This window comes from Malus sylvestris, chromosome 10 (assembly GCF_916048215.2).
Source record: "Malus sylvestris chromosome 10, drMalSylv7.2, whole genome shotgun sequence".
In the NCBI taxonomy this organism is placed as follows: Eukaryota; Viridiplantae; Streptophyta; class Magnoliopsida; order Rosales; family Rosaceae; genus Malus; species Malus sylvestris.
Window position 1 is genome coordinate 24,079,989 of NC_062269.1, and position 12,209 is coordinate 24,092,197.

The 12,209-nt window shown below is 35.7% G+C and overlaps 1 pseudogene; it reads right to left on the reverse strand.

Annotated features, from left to right (window-relative positions):
- Positions 1-210: 210 nt before the first annotated feature.
- LOC126585336 (uncharacterized) lies at positions 211-4,539 on the reverse strand (annotated as a pseudogene).
- Between the last annotated feature and the right edge of the window lie 7,670 nt (positions 4,540-12,209).

Here is a 12,209-nt window from a genome sequence, read left to right on the forward strand (position 1 = left end):
GCCGAATATCGTGCTCTTGCATATACTTCTTTCATATCGGTTTCATTGGCTCATTTCCAAACTTGTCTACTCACAGGCATCAAGTTTGTCGGGGAAGTGTTAGGGAGTTACCCTCTTAATCATCTATTGAATGAGTTCTTTGAAACCAATTTCCGTTATGCAATTTATTTGTACTTTATTTTGTTATAAGTTCTTTGTAACCACTTTCCGTTGTGTAATTCATTTGTCATTTATGTTGCAAGTAGTCAAGGATGGTTATGACGACAATTCATGTATAAATATTGTACTTGGGTACATTCAATTGTTAAGGAAAATCACTTTTCCTACAGAAGCGATGAGTCGTTTGAGGAAGCAAGCGGAAGCGACGAGTCAGAGCAAGCAAGTGGAAGTGATGAGTCTGTTGCTGGTTCAGGCCTCTCCTTGTTTTTAACTTCAATCTAAAAAATAATTAAAGATCAAAAATCGAGTTCACCCAGTATTCAACCACAATTCCACAATACAAGGTACAATATAAGGTACATAGTTGAAATTGACAATTGAACTTCTATGTAAGTACTAGCAATTGAGCCTGCACAATGTCACAAGCTTTAAAACTCTTTTAAATGTGTGAAATTTAAAATTTGTCTACATCTATCTCAAAATCTATTTACATCGTAATGTTCATAAGAAACAAAATATAGGTATAGGATATACTAGAATTCATGTCAGCGCGCTGCGGTGGGTTTGAAAATTTCTCATGTAATTAACAAATACAAATAAAAAGAGGCAAGCAAAAGAGTCCATGAATTTCCATATTGCGTACCAAGTTGGCAAGAGTGGAGGAATCTCTTTCTTAAGTCCATGAATTTCCATATTGCGTATCAAGAAAGAGATTCCTCCGCTCTCAATGTACCAGCTCAAAAGAAAGAGATTCCTTCACTCTCAATATGGTTTATCGTCTGCAAATGCAATAAAAGAATCAGAAACATTGCGAAACTGCCAATTGTTGCATGGCCCAAATATTTATTTGAGACAGAAGATAAGGTAACATGTAGTCCTGAGTTGACAAATATGTAATTGGTAAGTCAAAGAATTTTCTTATTCGAATAATGAAACTAATTTTACGTCATTTTAAGTATTAAGAGATTGGGTGCCTACTAATTTAACATAAAACTCAAATCCACATTAGGCTTACTTTCTTATTCGAACCGAAAAACACAATGAAAGAAGAAGTAATAATAACATCGGTTCTAGATATATTCGTCATGTAAGAGTTCATTCATGTTACGAGTTCACTCATCAGAGTTCATTCATTAGCTAAAAAATGAAATTTCAGATTGACCCGTTACACAGTAGTCATCCTCATCAACGTAGATGTCATTCCCATTTCACTTACTGAGTAGATCTCCCGAACATTTTTGTACCTATAGTTTAAGGAAATAATTCTAACCCGCACAGAATCGGGTCCCAAACATACCCTTAATTATTGTATTAGTTTCTTTCATTAAGAAATACCAACTGAAGTGGAATTATTGGGTTCTGTTTTCACTATTTTCTGATTACACTTCTTAATTCATTTCCTATTTTCTAGTCAGATTCCTAACCTAAAATCCGACTTTTATGATTGAGAAGTGAATCTGACCACAATACCACTTTGTCAAATGGCATATTCAACATGCAGATATAAGTTCTATTCAAGTTTATAACAAATTCATATGAACATTTCCAAGTAATTCATACATAATTAACTTAAAAATAAACAATTTTTTTAGCAAATTGGTGCTCTACAAAAAAATTCTTTAAATACTGATTTCAAGCAATTCAGTAACTAAATGCTTAACTTAGAAAAATACTCAAATTTCAGCAATTAGATTTCTAACATAAACATTACAAATTTAACTAATTACATTCATCCAGAATATAGATTTTCACATAATTTCAAAAGGGTCTCTCTTAATCACACAATTTTAAGAAACAAAACAACCAATACATACACGATCACAAAGCTTAATAACAGAACAGAAATTTTAGACATGCTATCAGCCCAACCAATAGACCTTCCCAGAATCTGAAAAGCGTTTCTATAAATCCTGATCTCAAGGCAACCCAAAAGCTGAATTCTTAGCTTAAATAAAGATGCAAAATTTTACTTTTTGGAAATGCCATTACCTGAAAGCTTAAGCAAAACCCATGAATCCAACCACGCAAAAAAATGCAAACTTTCTCATTGGCAGATCATTCATAACCCAAAAATCATATCTTAAGCAAAACTCATGAATCCAACTTTAAAATGCCCAAATCTAAACCCACCAAGAGAAATAAAATATCAAAAACAGTTCATCGTCTCTCTTTGCATTTTAAATCATATGGTCTTGTGTTTACTCGAATGAAAAAAAAAAAAAGGTAAACACAGAACTTATGATAAAAATTCAAATACTAGGGCTAGAAGCCAGCAAGAGAATGAATTTATAAATTAGATATACTGCCACAGAAATAATGACCTTGGTATTTCACAAACTTTGCATAAGCTGGTCCTGAAGGCACAATTTGAAGCACCAGTCTTGAAAACTGCAAATTACCAACAACTTGTTAGAGCGGTAAAAACTCTATATATAATGCCTGGTTTTGACACTAAAAAATAATATAAAAACAGAGCGATCAATTTTCATGAGTAAACATACCCATAACCGTAATGTCAGCCCAATACTTCTTCAGCAAAGCATCAACATTAGCTATAGCCTGTAAATAAAAAAAAAAAAATCAAACTTTTTACCTGGATCATCACACAATGGCAGCCACAAAAAAAAATACCCAGATAAAAACTGAATGAAAAAAATTACCTGTCTCATGCCCTCGGAGTGATAGGGTTCCCATCGGTGATGAGCAACAGAAGCATGATATACAACGACCCAACGCCGAATTATCATCCAATCATATTTTACACAGGTAATAAATATTTTATATCTATACGTATAAAAAAATTCAACTGACAACAGCACCAAATCCAATTTGAATCTATAATGCTATGATAAAGAACGAAGTAAGAGTTAGTTACTATAAACCCAGATTCTATTGGTGTCATTACCCAATCTTGTATTTGATCATATACCAAGATATTGAAGCTAACATTTTTAATCTAAAAGCCTAGAAATCATAAGAAAAACAAATGTTGAACTCACAGTAATCTCAGCCAGCAATGACCTCTGTATCCCCAAAAAATTATAAATTAATACATAGTCCATAGTCCATACTCCATACACAAACCCAAAAAAAATAAAAAAAAAATAAAAAAAAATCTTTTTCAATCATTTTCTCATCAACCAAATTGAGCACAGATTGGGAAATGATTAATCACCTGTATGGGGAACTTCATGGCCAACAAAGCCTGACACGATCTCCCATAATTTCCTCATAATTCATTTTTCTCACAATTTATTAGAAAAATGCAGAATTTGGATGGTTGTGGTCCTTACATACATGTTGAGCAAAAAATAATCACAAGGCGACACGTGAATTTTTAGACAAAAGAGAACAAAAATACCCTTCAGCTACAACGAGATTCCTAGGCGCGAGCAGCGGGTAATCATCATTCAATCAAATCAAAGGTGCCCAAAATAGATAACAAATTCAAAATTATTTCATCCATCCTCATCCTATATTTTCCACAAGGTAATCATTCCATAACTTACAAAATATTCCACATAAATCACATAACCCTCAAAATATTTATTCCAAAAATGTGTTGATTAACCAATTAATGGATTAATTGCCTAATTAATTCATTATATCACACATTAAACCATAAGTTACACCATCTCCTATAAAAACCCTATTTTCTTCTCCAAAAGGCACTTCCAACACTCTTGAAAAACTCTCTAAACATTTTTCTCTCTAAATTCTAAATTTGGCATCAAAGGTTCTTCGGCTAAAGCCCCCCATTCATCATAGGTGCGTGAGGCTCTTGACCTTGACCATAAGGTGTTGATTGTTTTGTAGGTGCAATTTTGTCCAAGAAGAAGGAGGAAGAAATTTGCATCCACAATACAAAAATGCAAATTTGGATGTTGTAACTCCACTGGAAGATCAGACTACAAATTCAAAATACAAAAACCAAAATTAAAGACAAAATTCAGAATTCCCAACACAAAAAAATCCAAATTAATCACAAAATTAAAGACAAATTTGGTGCTTTCAGGTATTGTTTAGTACGCAGACGGGACGGGATGGAACGGACGTTCCGTGTTATGTTTGGTACACGTAGGATGGTTGTTCCGTTCTGCGTTTGGTAGCGCATGGACGGAACGGAACCAAAAGATTAAAATGATTAAATACCCATGTTCTGTCTGTTGTTTGGTACAATATTTATGCGTGGAACGGGATGAGACTTTTTTTTTGTTCAAATTTGAACACTATTTGCGTATCCATTATTTGTTTTTCCTGGTCCAAATTTTATTAGGTATATGTTGTGTTCCACATGCAAACCCCTTTAAAATTTGTAATTCTTCTGATTTAGGTTGATGAAGTCAGACTTCCTCAAGCCAGTGAATATTGGAAGTGATGAGATGGCTGATTCTGTCTCTATGGTCATGGTTGCCATGCAATGTTGAAAAATATTTAAGTTTAATGATCATGCATGACCTGAACAAACAAGCAAATAATTGCACCATAAGTTAACATACATCGTCATATAGGGCGATAAAGGTAAACAAATGCCTAAAAGAACGTATCATTCTATAGCATCTCATGTACTCATTTATAGAAATACTAGTAGTTCTTGGATTGAAAGGCAAATTAGGCCCATCATATATTTTTGCATGAGCCCTTCTTAACCTATTTGGATCTTCTTGGTCGTCATCGGACTCTCCATCAATATACCCATCTCGCTCATCCTCCACTATCATATTATGTAATACGATGCAAGACATCATGATGGAGTCCAAATTTTCTCGACTCCACCCTCTTGCCGGTTCACTGATGATCTTCCACCGTGCTTGTAGAATACCGAAAGTTCTCTCAACATCTTTCCGGTATGCCTCTTTGTCACGCCCCGATCCCGACATACGTCCAGAATCGACACGTGACGTCACTAAATACCTGTATCTCTAACATACCTCACCTCTCGAATATGGCAAATCACAACTCGAGAATTGAATCGCATAGTAATTTTCCCTATACTTTATGGCTGCATCTAACCTCCTCGTTCGACTGCCTACGTACCCTCATTAGGGATCAAGCCATTCGTAGTTCGTCATTTCACTTCAATCGAACATTCAACACATAGACCACTATGTCTCAACATAATACCACAATTCAATCATGTAGCACCTCAAGGAACATTTAACAAAGCACAATAATAATTTTTAGTCATCTCGTCATTCATCCACCTATAAGCGTTCCAACACCATCCAATTATCACATCAATCAATAGAACTTGACAAGCATAAAATTCCTAGACTCAAGGTAACATAACAACCCACATGAAAAATCAAGATTTCACTTCCATCCTTCATATAAATCATTATGACTCAACATGATATCTCAATTCACAACATACATCATATTTAAGAACCGACAACGCACAAAACCATGCTCTAGCCACATTAATTAACTAATATGGTCAAAATAATAACAATCATTCCCATATCTTCTAATTCATAAACTATGAAATCATAATTGAATCGTAGAAAATCTCGAAGTAATCCCACAGACGTACAACCGCTTTTATAATTCAATTCACAATATTCTCAAAACCATTATTCACAATATACGAAAACGAAAGTTAGAGTAACAAAGTTAAGCCAAACCTACTTCTCCTAAGAATGGGATTTCGGACCACTCAACGATATCCAACCCAGGATACGATTCCGGACCATCACTCAACAGAATCGTGGAGTAGAAAGGATTCCGGACCATCACTCAATGGAATCGTGGAGTACAAAGGATTCCGGACCATCACTTAACGGAATCGTGAAGTAGAAGAGATTTCGGACCATCCCTCAATGGAATCCGAGTGGATACGATTCCGGACCATCACTCAACCGGGAAATGAAACAATGTCGAAGCAACAAATCCCCATCACAATGGTTAACAGTCCACTCCTAGCCTCACATTTCATCACAACATACCAATCATACAAATCAACCCATATTTCAATTATACACGTCAAATCTCACTTCTTGAACATAAATTGATGGCTAAGTATTAAAAATAACAATTCAATAAAAAAAAAAAAATTTATAAAACCAAGATATATCCTCACATGATAATAATTATGAAAACATGGGTAATCACCAATATAACATATATTAAAGTCACTCACATTTCTCCACATCACACTAATCCCTATGAATTACAACGTAGTCTCCTACACCATCAACTTCTCATGGCCACCAACTAATATATCACACAAGCATATAAGTTCTACAGAATATTTCAAATAGGATTCTAAGATCACATAGCCATAAATTTATCATACTTATCATTCACATTACTAGAAATAATTAAACATCCATATATCACCATTATCATCAATACACAAGCCAAATCATGTTTAATGAACATAAGTCTATGGCTAAATATATGAAAATCACATTTCAATAGAAATCATATTTATAAGTCCAATGCACATTTACAAATGATATTAATATAAGAAATTAAGGTAATAACCATATCACAATATTCAAGTCACTCTCCAACCAATGTAGGTCCACTAGACTTCACTTAAGTCTCCCGTAGTACTAATTTTAGTATTTGGAACGTTTCGAGACATGTTGACCAAAACTCAACTCTCGATCAAAGGTAGGGTCCATAATTCTACATAATTCAATCCGGAAGATCCACACATTGGATTTCGGATCTGTAACCTTCTAAGGTCCACATTATGCTTCTAAAACAACCTACCAAAATTTCATCATGATCCGACGGTCGGATCTTTGCTAATTACAAATTCAAGTGGAGGGCAACGCTTGATTTTACAAACTTAGAAATCCAATTCAGGAAGATCCGTACATCGGATTCCCGATCCGTCAGTTCCAGCTATCCTCAAATATTACGTTCTATAACACATTAAGGTTTGGTGACGATCCAACGGTCGGATCGTTGATTCATATAAAGGTCAAGTGATGTATCGTAATGAAATTAAGTTCAAACAATCAAACCACATCATACAGATATCAATTATGAAATCAGGGCATCTAATTGAACTTAAAAGAACATTGTCGGCCCACTAGTCAGGTCGCCGCAGCGGGTGGCGGTTCACCGCCCTGACTTGCTAGAAAAATTCAACTATTTTTAAAAATTACCAAAATTTACAAAAATGAAGATCTCCATGTGTAGAGCAAGTTTTATACATGTGGCCAAGTCCAATTTGGCTGGGAAAAGCCCCAATTTTGTCCATACCCGCAGGAACCCTAGAAATTTAGGTGATTTGATTTGGCTTCTCCGGTACTCGGCCGCCCCTATAGTTGTTTGGGCTTTATTCCAGACCTCAAGAAGAGGCTATAGATGGTGGTAATCGAAGAAATTTGTTTCAAATTTGGGGAATCGTCCTCTATGAACCCGCACACCCACCGGTGTGATTTTCCCAATTTCAAGGTTATTTTGCATGGAATTTGGGATAGAATAGGTAGAGGGGAAGATGAGAAATGATTTCAAAGTGATGAGAAACTTCAACTCGCTGGAAATTTGCTGGGAGACCAACTAATTCCAATGGCTCTGCCCGTTGGTTTTGCATGGGTTCAGTGACCCGTTTCTCTCCCCCCTCATTTTTGATTCCTTTCCCCCCTTTCCTCTTTTCTGCCACACCGCAGTTTCAAATTTTCTTCTTTTTTTTTTTTGTTTTTTTTGAAGAAACTTCTAAAACATCTGTAACGTTCCTTTATCGTTCCGATTCACATATGGCCTTCGCTTAAGTGCTTGTGAGGTCGAGCCCAATTAAAAACATTAAGAGTGACCCTTGAAGGTCTTCGGATTTAATAATTATTTTCAAAAATTCAAACTTTGTAATTAGGTAATTAAAATCTAGAATTAATTTAAATTCACGAAAATACTATAAATCCCGCCTATACGAAATACGTAGATTACAATAGTGAAATTCAGGAACGAGATTTCACACTCTTGGTGTAAGGTAAACAACTTTTCTGCGTCATTCCTAGGGTTTGGAATTGTTTGGACAAGTGTTGCCCACTTTGGGTAGATGTCATCTGCTAAGTAATACCCCATATTGTATTGACCGCTGTTGATGTAATAGTCAAGTTGAGGTGCTTTACCTTCCGTCAAGTTATTGAAGATGGGTGAACGCCCAAGAACTGTAATGTCATTTTGAGATCCAGGGACTCCAAAGAAAGCATGCCAGATCCATGTGTCATATGAGGCAACCGCCTCTAACACAACAATTGGCTTTCTCGACCTTCCACTAAAGCCTCATTGCCATCCAGTGGGGCAGTTCTTCCAATCCCAATGCATGCAGTCTAATGACCCTATCATGCTCGGAAACCCACGGTCTTTAGCTTTGCGAAGGAGCCGATTCAGATCTTCTTGATTTGGCTCGCGGAGGTACTCGTCTTTGTAAACCTGAACAATTGTGTCACAGAATTGTTCAAGAGTATCAAGGCATGTAGACTCAGACATACCATGAGTTTCATCGATCGAATCAGCTGAGGAGCCATAGGCCATCATTCGGAGTGCAACAGTAACCTTTTGATAAGGTGAAAAACCAAGGAGGCCTACTCTGTCCCGCTTCTGTCAAAAGTATGGATTGACATGCTGGACATCACGAAGTAAACGCTCGAAGACATAACGCCTCATCCGGAAGCGACGTCTGAAATCCTCTTCTGTGTACACCGAGTTGAGGTTGAAGTAGTTGTTCATTAGATTGGCATGCACCATTGCTCTGTTTCGTGGTTTGTAAGAGCAACCAGCAACAGAGCCACCCCATTGAGGTTGTTCCTCAGTTGGCTGACACACCTTGGCCGCAACCATGGTTGCTGCTCTGTATTGTTTGTTGCGCCTTACTTAAACTTCTTCATCAGACTCCTCATCATCTAGATCATTTGCACCCATTTTGCTTCCAATTTGGAATTGGATGAGGACTCCCAATTGGAATCCGAAAATGATCCAAAGTTGGAATTCATTGCAAACTTGAATTGAAAAATATTGAATTGAAAGAGATTGAATTGAAATAGATTGAATTCAAAGTTGTGTGAATTATAGCCCAATATCCACCCTATTTATAACAAAAAAAATTCAAATCCAATAGCTAGCGTCAGCATGATGTCAGCTACCAACAGCTAGCTGACGTTACTTAGCCGTTGGATTTGAATTTAAATTGTAATTTTTAAATAATAAATTATGTTTGACCTTCGGTTAGAGACAGAAGCAAATATGATCATATACCATTCATTAAAATATTAATATCTTGGAGAATTCCTCTGGCAACCCTTGGTTGGAGATGGCCTGAGGACAGGGTTGCATGTAGACAGAGGGGTGGGTGTACGATTCCACAGAGAGAGAGAGAGAGAGGGTTGAGCGGGATTTGGGGGGTAGGGTTCTGAGGGAATGGGCTGCGGTGACGGGAGAGTGCGATTCGAGGGAGAGAAAGAGAAAGGGTTGCGTGGTCATCAGTCCTCTTTTACCTCCATGATCCATTAGCTTTTTCTCATTTGTGCTTTTTTCATTGTCATAAAACTCTAATCTCTTTCTCTGTTTTTTCTCTCTCTAAATTGGTACAAGTAAATTCCATTTTTGTATTCATTGAACAAAACCCAGAGAGGATTTCTCTCTCAAATCAGTGTTCTTTGATTCATTTGGTAAAAATCCTTTTGGATTTAGAGGCAGATTAAGGGTTTTGATTTGGGCAGAAGCCATGGCAGCTCCAAAACCAAAAGAGAGAAGCCATCCAACAATGGACCAACTCCAAGGCTTTGAGTAAGGCATTGACTCAAATCCCACTTGGGGTGTGTTTATTTTTCATCTTTTCTCAAACCCAAATCTCTACTTTTTTGTTGGGTTTTAAAATTTCCCCAATTTGGTTCTCATTTTTTGTTTTGAAAACAGGGGAAGCAATTGCTTTGGGTTTCCGGCACTACATTTTGGCCTTGGGAACTGCTGTGATGATCCCCACATTCCGTGTTCCTTTGATGGGTGGTGAGGATGTGAGTTGATTTTGTATACCACTTTCATTCAATTCTTATTTCGTTGTGGCCTTTGTTTTAATTGGGGACTAAATTCAAGTAAATTTTGTGTATTATTAAATCTTGCTAATTTCTTAAGAAAGAATTAAGTGTCAGTTTCACATAGCAAAAATGGTCAAGATTGAATTTTTTTTTAATGTTTGTGTATTTTATACTGATATGGATGATGAATGTGCTCTTGATTTGACTTAATTGATTAGGGTGACAAAGTGAGAGTAGTGCAGACGCTACTTTTTATTCAAGGAATCAGCACACTTCTACAAACATTATTTCGAACCCGATTACCAACCGTAATTGGAGGGTCTTACACATTCGTGGTCCGAATAATATCCATAATTCATGATTCACGGTTGATGAAGATTGAGGACAATCGGTAAGTTCAATTTTTATCTCACTTATGCACTTAATTTGGCTTTGTGCAACTTGAAATGTGTTCATTTGTTGACACTTGATAGAAGCCAGGCAGAGTCCATTCTTTACCCTGCACGAATGCACGAATGCATGAATAAATGTTTTAGATTTTAATCATCGTGACTGGGAACATTGCTTCTGTATAGATGATTTATTGATGAATTTCATAGGTTACCATGTAAATCTTTGCCAAAATTTCATTCAGCTACCAATTACTTGGTTTGCATTCCTTCATAATATTTTAGACGAAAGTTTCTCGAACAGCTTTAGCAATCTACCTTACTACAAATCTGGTGGTTTCTGAAATATATGTGGGCAATATGCTGATTAGTATCTTCTGTTCTCTCCCCTTCCATCTCAATTTCAATTTTCATTTGATTTTTTTACCCACACCTCATTTCACCTTCAAGTGCTTTCTTCAATTTTTATTTGCACTTTGTTATGAGGAACACAATTATTCATATTCCCATTAGATAAATTGTCAGCTATCACACTGAACAAAAAGGCTGGTTTCTTCAATTTTTCATTTTGTTTTCTTTTGCTTTGGAACTAGAATTTGCATCGTCACTTGGGATTTGCATTGTTAGTATGCAAAGACACACTGCAAACAAGTTTCCTTTTTATTGTAAGAAACTTGAAATGTGAAAAGAAAATACATTCCCTTATATTCCAACTGGCAACGAGAGAATAATCTTTCTTACAGGAAAAGAATAGATCCTATGTTAGGAAGGTACAAAGCTGCAGTATTTGCCACACAAAATTGTGGGCATTCTTTTTTTATTCTTCTTTTTATTCATAGAAAATTGTTGCTTATTTAATTTATGGAAATTATTTTTAAAGCCGAGTAAAGAAGAATGGGAGACAAAACCCATTGAGTGTGAAAATTTTAAGCATTGAAAGCAGAAGAGGAAAGATTTAGACTTAAAAAACTCAAAGGGTTGCAAAATGTGGTGTCTTCCTTTCTCCTCTTTTTCTTTTGCTGTTTGGTACTTTTCTAGGTGATGGGTTGGTTTCGAATTTCTGAGTTTAAAGCAGATCAATTTTTATACCTTGGGTCAATATTAATTTTGAATTTGATTTGAGGTTGTATTTTGGGTCAATGTTGATTTTGAATTTCAGTTTGAAGCTTGATTTTTCTTGGGATAATGTGAATAGGAACGATGAGCCTAGAACTGCATTAGTTTCTTGACTGAATGGAACAATACAATTAGTGCATAGTAAATCATATGATAATTTTAAATATCTAGATAATTGATGTCTTGTTTTTTAATAATTTGCAATTTTATGGTGTTTTGGTATAAATGCATATTACAATCAGTGCAATTGATATTGGTTAATTGGCTATAATCACTTTCTTGGTTAGCTAGATTGGAGTTATATGGTTGTGTAATCGGTTATATATGGTGGTCAGTTTGTTATAGGAAACAAGGCTTTATACATTCAATCAGTCAAACTTTTTAACACAGGCTCTCTCTTTCTCCTCTCATATGCATTTCATTTAATCTGCAGCAAATGCTGGTGCAAGTGCAAATGCAGATAAACAAACAACAAAACTGTTGAAAATATATCATTACACCATGAATTTTTTTGTTAAGGTGTGGATAACTTCTGTTCCTTTTTGGATAATTA